The sequence below is a fragment of the Oncorhynchus mykiss genome, chromosome 27 (genome assembly GCF_013265735.2).
Source record: "Oncorhynchus mykiss isolate Arlee chromosome 27, USDA_OmykA_1.1, whole genome shotgun sequence".
Classification (NCBI taxonomy): Eukaryota; Metazoa; Chordata; class Actinopteri; order Salmoniformes; family Salmonidae; genus Oncorhynchus; species Oncorhynchus mykiss.
In genome coordinates this window covers 4,259,250-4,267,359 of record NC_048591.1, presented here as the reverse complement: position 1 = coordinate 4,267,359, position 8,110 = coordinate 4,259,250, and the positions used below count along the sequence as shown (strand labels likewise).

At 44.7% G+C, this 8,110-nt stretch overlaps 1 protein-coding gene across 1 annotated transcript in view; it reads left to right on the top strand.

The window, feature by feature from the left end:
- Positions 1–8,110, top strand: part of sik2b (salt-inducible kinase 2b) — a 68,038-nt gene that overhangs the window by 1,620 nt on the left and 58,308 nt on the right. The window lies entirely within an intron of this gene.

Genomic DNA, 8,110 nt, shown 5'->3' with positions numbered 1-8,110 from the left:
GTGGTGTAGGTGTCCTGGAGGGCAGGTAGTTTGCCCCTGGTGATGCGTTGTGCAGACCTCACTACCCTCTGTTCCAGGCGGTGATACAGCCCGACAGGATGCTCTCGATTGTGCATCTGTATCATTTGTGAGTGCTTTTGGTGACAAGCTGAATTTCTTCAGCCTCCTGAGGTTGAAGAGGCGCTGCTGCGCCTTCTTCACAACGCTGTCTGTGTGGGTGGACCAATTCAGTTTGTGATGTGTATGCCGAGGAACTTAAAACTGTCCTGTCGATGTGGATAGGGGGGTGCTCCCTCTGCTGTTTCCTGAAGTCCACAATCATCTCCTTTGTTTTTGTTGACGTTGAGTGTGGGGTTATTTTCCTGACACCACACTCCGAGGGCCCTCACCTCCTCCCTGTAGGCCGTCTCGTCGTTGTTGGTAATCAAGCCTACCACTGTAGTGTCGTCCGCAAACTTGATGATTGAGTTGGAGGCGTGCATGGCCACGCAGTCGTGGGTGGACAGGGAGTACAGGAGAGGGCTCAGAACGCACCCTTGTGGGGCCCCAGTGTTGAGAATCAGCGGGGTGGAGATGTTGTAACCTACCCTCACCACCTGGGGGCGGCCCGTCAGGAAGTCCAGTACCCAGATGCACAGGGCGGGGTCGAGACCCAGGGTCTCGAGCTTGATGACGAGTTTGGAGGGTACTATGGCGTTAAATACTGAGCTGTAGTCGATGAACAGCATTCTCACATAGGTATTCCTCTTGTCCAGATGGGTTAGGGCAACCTCAATGTTGTGCAATACACTGCCTTTCTTTAACCATGGATCAATACCTTGCTTCATTACTCTCACTAACAATTGTGTGCAGTTTTGTATAATGTTATGTATAATGTGGTCAACAAGCCACCCCATAGTCCTTGCCCCCCCCCCCCCCCCCCCCCCAGCACTAGACAGCTGATTCAAATAACCAACTCGTCATCAAGCTTTGATTATCTGAATCCGCTGTGTATTATTAGGGAAAAAACCAAAACATGCAACCAGGGGGGACTCCGGGACCAAGTTTGGGAAAGTCTGCACTGTTGTAAACAACCATGGTGTAAACAATCATATAAATATCTAGGGCATGCAACATGGGTTAATGCATTGGTTACATAACCCAATAAAAATATAACTTTGTTGCCTCTTCTTGGGACAATCAGTGTGCAGCTGTTGTGTACACTATTCACAGACGCTAATAGTCCTTGATCATGACTCTCATTTCCATTACATTACACATAAGTCTTTGGACGAAGGCGTCTTCTGTGCAGGGGAGTTTTGTAAAGTCCGCTGACACTCAATCTGAACATTAACAAGCGTATCTTTCGTATCAGCGATTTCCAAAAGGTTAAATTGATCAAATCAAACTTTATTTGTCACACGCGCCGAATACAACATGTGTAGACGTTAACCAACAGTGCAGTTCAAGAAAGAGTTTACCAAATAAAAATAATAAATACAAACACAATACAATAACGAGGCTATATACAGGAGGTACCGGTACCGAGTCAATGTGTGGGGTTACAGTTTAGTTGAGGTAATTTGTACATGTAGATAGGGGTGAAGTGACTATGCATAGATAATAAATGATGAGTAGCAGCAGTGTAGAAAACAAATGGAGGGGGGGTGTCAATGTAAATGATCCAGTGGGCTTTTCATTAATTGTTCAGCAGTCAAATAGCTTGTGCTTAGAAGCTTTTAAGGAGCCTTTTGGTCCTGGTCTTGGCCCTCCGGTACCGCTTACCGTGCGGTAGCAGAGAGTACAGTCTGACTTTGGTGACTGGAGTCTTTGACAATTTTTTGGTCTTTCCCCTGACACCGCCTAGTATATAAACTCAGCAAAAAAATTAACTTCCTCTCACTGTCAACTGCGTTTATTTTCAGCAAACTTAACATGTGTAAATATTTGTATGAACATAACAAGATTCAACAACTGAGACGTAAACTGAACACGTTCCATAGACATGTGACTAACATAAATTGAATGTGTCCCTGAACAAAAGGGGGGGGGGGGATCAAAAGCAAAAGTAAGTCAGTATCTGGTGTGGCCACCAGCTGCATTAAGTACTGCAGTGCATCTCCTCCTCATGGACTGCACTAGATTTGCCAGTTCTTGCTGTGAGATGTTACCCCGCTCTTCCACCTAGGCACCTGCAAGTTCCCAGACATTTCTGGGGGGAATGGCCCTCACCCTCCGATCTAACAGGTCCCAGACGTGCTCAATGGGATTGAGATCCGGGCTCTTCGCTGGCCATGGCAGAACACTGACATTCCTGTCTTGCAGGAAATCACGCACAGAACGAGCAGTATGGCTGGTGGCATTGTCATGCTGGAGGGTCATGTCAGGATGAGCCTGCAGGAAGGGTACCACATGAGGGAGGAGGATGTCTTCCCTGTAACGCATAGCGTTGAGATTGCCTGCAATGACAACAAGCTCAGTCCGATGATGCTGTGACACACCGCCCCAGACCATGATGGACCCTCTACCTCCAAATCGATCCCGCTCCAGAGTCCTTCAATGATAACCGCGAATCCGACCATCACCCCTGGTGAGACAAACCCGCGAGTAGTCAGTGAAGAGCACTTTTTGCCAGTCCTGTCTGGTCCAGCGACAGTGGGTTTGTGCCCATAGGCGACGTTGTTGGTGATGTCTTGTAGAGGTCAACCGACTATGATTTTTCAACGCCGATACCGATTATTGGAGGACCAAAAAAAGCCAATACCGATTAATCAGCCGATTTTAAATAAAAACATTTATCTATTTGTAATCATGACATTTACAACAATACTGAATGAACACTTATTTTAACTTAATATAATAAATCAATGAAATCAATTTAGCCTCAAATAAGGAAACATGTTCAATTTGGTTTAAATAATGCAAAAACAAAGTGTTGGAGAAGAAAGTAAAAGTGCAATATGTGCCATGTAAGAAAGCTAACGTTTAAGTTCCTTGCTCAGAACATGAGAACATATGAAAGCTGGTGGTTCCTTTTAACATGAGTCTTCAATATTCCCAGGTAAGAAGTTTTAGGTTGTAGTTATTATAGGAATTATAGGACTATTTCTCTCTATACCATTTGTATTTCATATACCTTTGACTATTGGATGTTCTTATATGCACTTTAGTATTGCCAGTGTAACAGTATAGCTTCCGTACCTCTCCTTGCCCCTACCTGGGCTCGAACCAGGAACACATCGACAACAGCCACCCTCAAAGCAGCGTTACCTATGCAGAGCAAGAGGAATAACTACTCCAAGTCTCAGAGCGAGTGACGTTTGAAACGCTATTAGTGCGCACCCCGCTAACTTGCTAGCCATTTCACATCGGTTACACCAGCCTAATCTCGGGAGCTGATAGGCTTGAAGTCACAAACAGCGCAATGCTTGAAGCACCGCAAAGAGCTGCTGGCAAAACGCACTAATGTGCTGTTTGAATGAATGCTTACGAGCCTGCTGGTGCTTACCATCGCTCAGTCAGACACAATTTCACCTGGTTAATATTGCCTGCTAACCTGGATTTCTTTTAGCTAAATATGCAGGTTTAAAAATATACTTCTGTGTATTGATTTTAAGAAAGGCATTGATGTTTATGGTTAGGTACACGTTGGAGCAAGGACATTCCTTTTTCGCGAATACGCACCGCATTGATTATATGCAATGCAGGACACGCTAGATAAACTAGTAATATAATCAACCATGTGTAGTTAACTAGTGATTATGATTGATTGATAGTTTTTTTATAAGTTAAGTTTAATGCTAGCTAGCAACTTACCTTGGCTTACTGCATTCGCATAACAGGCAGGCTCCTCGTGGAGTGCAATGAGAGGCAGGTGGTTAGTGCGTTGGACTAGTTAACTGTAAGGTTGCAAGATTGAATCCCCGAGCTGACAAGGTAAAAATCTGTCGTTCTGCCCCTGAACAAGGCAGTTAACCCACCGTTCCTAGGCCGTTATTGAAAATAAGAGTGTGTTCTTAACTGACTTGCCTAGTTAAATAAAGACTAAATAAAGGTGTAAAAGGAAAAAAAAGAACAATTGGCCAAATCGGTGTCCAAAAATACAGATTTCTGATTATGAAAACTTGAAATCGGCCCTAATTAATTGGCCATTCCGATTAATCGGTCGACCTCTAATGTCTTGTGAGGACCTGCCTTTACGACAGGCTTACAAGCGCTCAGTCCAGCCTCTCTCAGCCTATTGCGGACAGTCTGAGCACTGATGGAGGGATTGTGCATTCCTGGTGTAACTCGGGCAGTTGTTGTTGTCATCCTGTACCGCAGGTGTGATGTTCGGATGTACCGATCCTGTGGAGGTATTATTACACGTGGTCTGCCACTGCAAAGACGATCAGCTGTCCGTGCTGTCTTAGGCGTCTCACAGTACGGACATTGCAATTTATTGCCCTTTCCACATCTGCAGTCCTCATGCCTCCTTGCAGCATGCCTAAGGCACGTTTATGCAGATGAGCCGAGACCCTGGGCATCTTTCTTTTGGTGTTTTTCAGAGTCCCTAGAACGGCCTCTTTAGTGTCCTAAGTTATCATAACTGTGACCTTAATTACCTACAGTCTGTAAGCTGTTAATGTCTTAACAACCGTTCCACAGGTGCGTGTTCATTGAACAAGCATGGGAAACCGTGTTTAAACCCTTTACAATGATTTTGTAAAAATCAAAATAATCTTTGAAAGACAGGGTCCTGAAAAAGGGACACTTCTTTTTTTTTTGTAGAGTTTATATCCTGGAATGCAGGAAGCTTGGCCCCAGTGATGTACTGGGCTGTATGCACTACCCTCTGTAGCGCCTTGGAGACCGAGCAGTTTCCATACCATGCAGTGATGCAACCGGTCAGGATGCTCTCGATGGTGCAGCCTTAGAACTTTTTGAGGATCTGGGGACTCATGCCAAATTTTCAGTCTCCTGAGGGGGAAAAGGTGTTGTCGTGCCCTCTTTACGACTGTCTTGGTGTGTTTGGATCATGGTAGTTTGTTGGTGATGTGGAAACCAAGGAACTTGAAACTCTCGACCCGCTCTGCTACAGCCCGTCGACGTTAAGGGGGGCCTGTTCGGTCCGCCTTTTCCTGTAGTCTACGATCAGCTCCTTTTGTCTTGCTCACATTGAGGGAGAGGTTGTTGTCCTTCAACCACACTGCCAGGTCTCTGACCTCCTCTCTATAGGCTGTCTCATCGTTGTCGGTGATCAAGCCTACCACTGTTGTCATCAGCAAACTTAATGATGGTGTTGGAGTCGTGTTTGGCCACGCAGTCGTAGGTTAACAGGGAGACCAGGAGGGGACTAAGCACACACCTCTAAGGGTCTCCAGTGTTGAGGGTCAGCGTAGCAGACGTGATATTGCCTACCCTTACCACCTGGCGGGCGGCCTGTCAGGAAGTCCAGGATCCAGTTGCAGAGGGAGGTGTTTTATTCCCAGCGTCCATAACTTAGTGATGAGCTTTGTGGGCACTATGGTGTTGAACACTGAGCTGTAGTCAATGAACAGTATTCTCACTTAGGTGTTCCTTTTATCCAGTTGGGAAAGGGCAGTGTGGAGTACAATTGAGATTGCGTCAACTGTGGATCTGTTGGGTTGATATGTGAATTGGAGTGGGTCTAGGGCAGGGGTGTCAAAGTCAAATGGACGGAGGGCCAAATAAAAAAATCAGCTACAAGACGAGGGCCGGACTGTTCGAATGTTCATTGAAAAATTTTTAAATGACGCATATAGTCTAGTGAACCTAATTGAACCTACTGAAAACCTAACAAATATATTACAATATGATCAGATAAATAAAGCAATATTTTCTTATGGCTCTGTCAGTAATCTTTAATTTTCAACAGACACAAAAGACAAATTTCCTTTATATAAATATCCCCATAACATGAACATTAAATGAAAGAAACCGGTATTCAAGGCACCATCAGTAGACTATATTTTCTATTTTAGCAAAAGTGGGCTAAATTTACTTCAAAGAAAAAACAATAATAGCAATTTTGTATCATCCACTCAACTGAAATATTTTTAAAATATAATTGGATTGAAATACAAAAAAATAAAGTGCAAAAATCTATTAATCAAAAACAACACTTTGTTTAAGGAGAAGTAACATGCAGTGAAAACAAATATTAAATTTTAACTTTTAAACTTGAACTGAGTAAAAACTCTAAATATGTGATTGCACAGTAATGTTCACTTGTTTGAGGTTGAGGGTGATACTTGGTGGTGTCCCATCTTTTCCACAAGTTCATCAATGTTCGGGGTAAGGCTCTGAGCTGAAGAAATCCTCAGAATTGAGTGGAGGTGTTCAGCAGTAAGTCGACTTCTGTGTGATGTTTTGTTCAGGTTCATCAAAGAAAACAGTTGTTCACACAGGTATGTGCTGCCAAACATAGACAACGTTTGAGCAGCCTGGATGCGCAGCTGGGGCATTGTGCCGGGGAGGAAACGGGCGAACTCCGCAGCACCCACTGCCGCATATTTTGCCCTCAGTGCATCATTGCATTGGAGGTCAATCAACTCCATTTGGAGGTTTGGTGGTGAGCTTTCCACGTCAACAGCAAATGGGTTACCGAGCAGTTCCAACCTGCTTTTTTGTGCTTCAAAGTCAGCAAATCGGCGTCGAAAGTCAGCGGCAAGCATACCTATTTTATCAGCCAACTGTGTGCTCGGGAACGCACTGGTAGAGAGCTTCTCTTTCATGGTCTGGCAGCTGGGAAAGTGGCTCAAATTTTCTTTCCGCATCTGCGTCTCCCACAGAGTCAGTTTGGTTTTAAATGCCTTCACTGTACTGTACATATCAGAGATGACACGATCCCGACCCTGCAGCTGCAAGTTTATTGCATTCAGATGACTCGTAATGTCACACAGAAAAGCCATTTCACACAGAAACATTTCGTCTCGGAGTTGTGTTGTGTCTTTCCCTTTGCTGTCCAAGAACAGACAAATCTCCTCACGAAGCTCGAAACATCTTTGAAGCACCTTTCCCTGGCTTAGCCATCGCACCTCTGTGTGATAAGGCAAATCACCATGCTCCATTTCTAACTCCGTCAGAAATGCCTTGAACTGGCGGTGATTCAAACCTTTGGCTCTGATAAAGTTAACTGTGCGTGTGATGATGCTCATTACATGCTCCATTTTCAAGGCTTTACCGCACAACGCTTCCTGGTGTATGATACAATGATAAGCTGTCAGCTCACCTGTCGCGTTTTCCTCTTGCATCTTTTCCCGTATCTTCGCCACCAGTCCGCTCCTGTGTCCACACATCGCAGGTGCTCCGTCGGTTGTCAAACCCACGAGTTTTTCCCAAGGCAGCTCCATCTCATTTACACATCTTGACACCTCTTCATACAAATCATGCCCCGTAGTTGTGCCATGCATAGGACGTAAAGCCAAAAACTCCTCTGTCACGCTTAGGTTGGAGTCCACTCCGCGGATGAAAATTGACAACTGGGCAATGTCAGAAATGTCGGTGCTCTCATCCACAGCCAAGGAATATGCAATAAAATCTTTTCCCTTTTTCACAAGCTGCTCTTTTAGATTGATGGACAACTGGTCTACTCTCTCGGCAATGGTGTTTCTGCTCAGACTCACATTTAAAAAGAGTTGCCTTTTTTCTGGGCAAACTTCGTCACAAACTTTAATCATGCAGTTTTTGATGAAATCCCCCTCCGTAAATGGCCGGGCTGATTTAGCGATCTCTTCTGCCAAAATAAAACTGGACTTTTGTAGCCTTTGTTCCATGTCCATATTCTTGTTTTTGTCCGCGTGTTTCGTTTCATAATGTCGTCTCAGATTATACTCTTTCAGTACCGCCACACTTTCTCCACACAGAAGACACACAGGTTTTCCAGCTACCTTCGTGAACATATACTCCGACTCCCACCTTGTTTGAAACCCCCGGTTCTCAGTATCCACCTTCCGTTTTGCCATTTTTGATGGGTATCTGAAAGTTAATTTTACTGTGATGCTGACGACTGCTGTGCCAATAAATATTGAAATGAAGCAGCCTACTGCTCGGTGCGTCACCTTTGCATTGTGGGAAATGTAGTATTGGTGCGTGTAAAAGATCTGCGGGCTGCCGGCTTGCTGCGGGC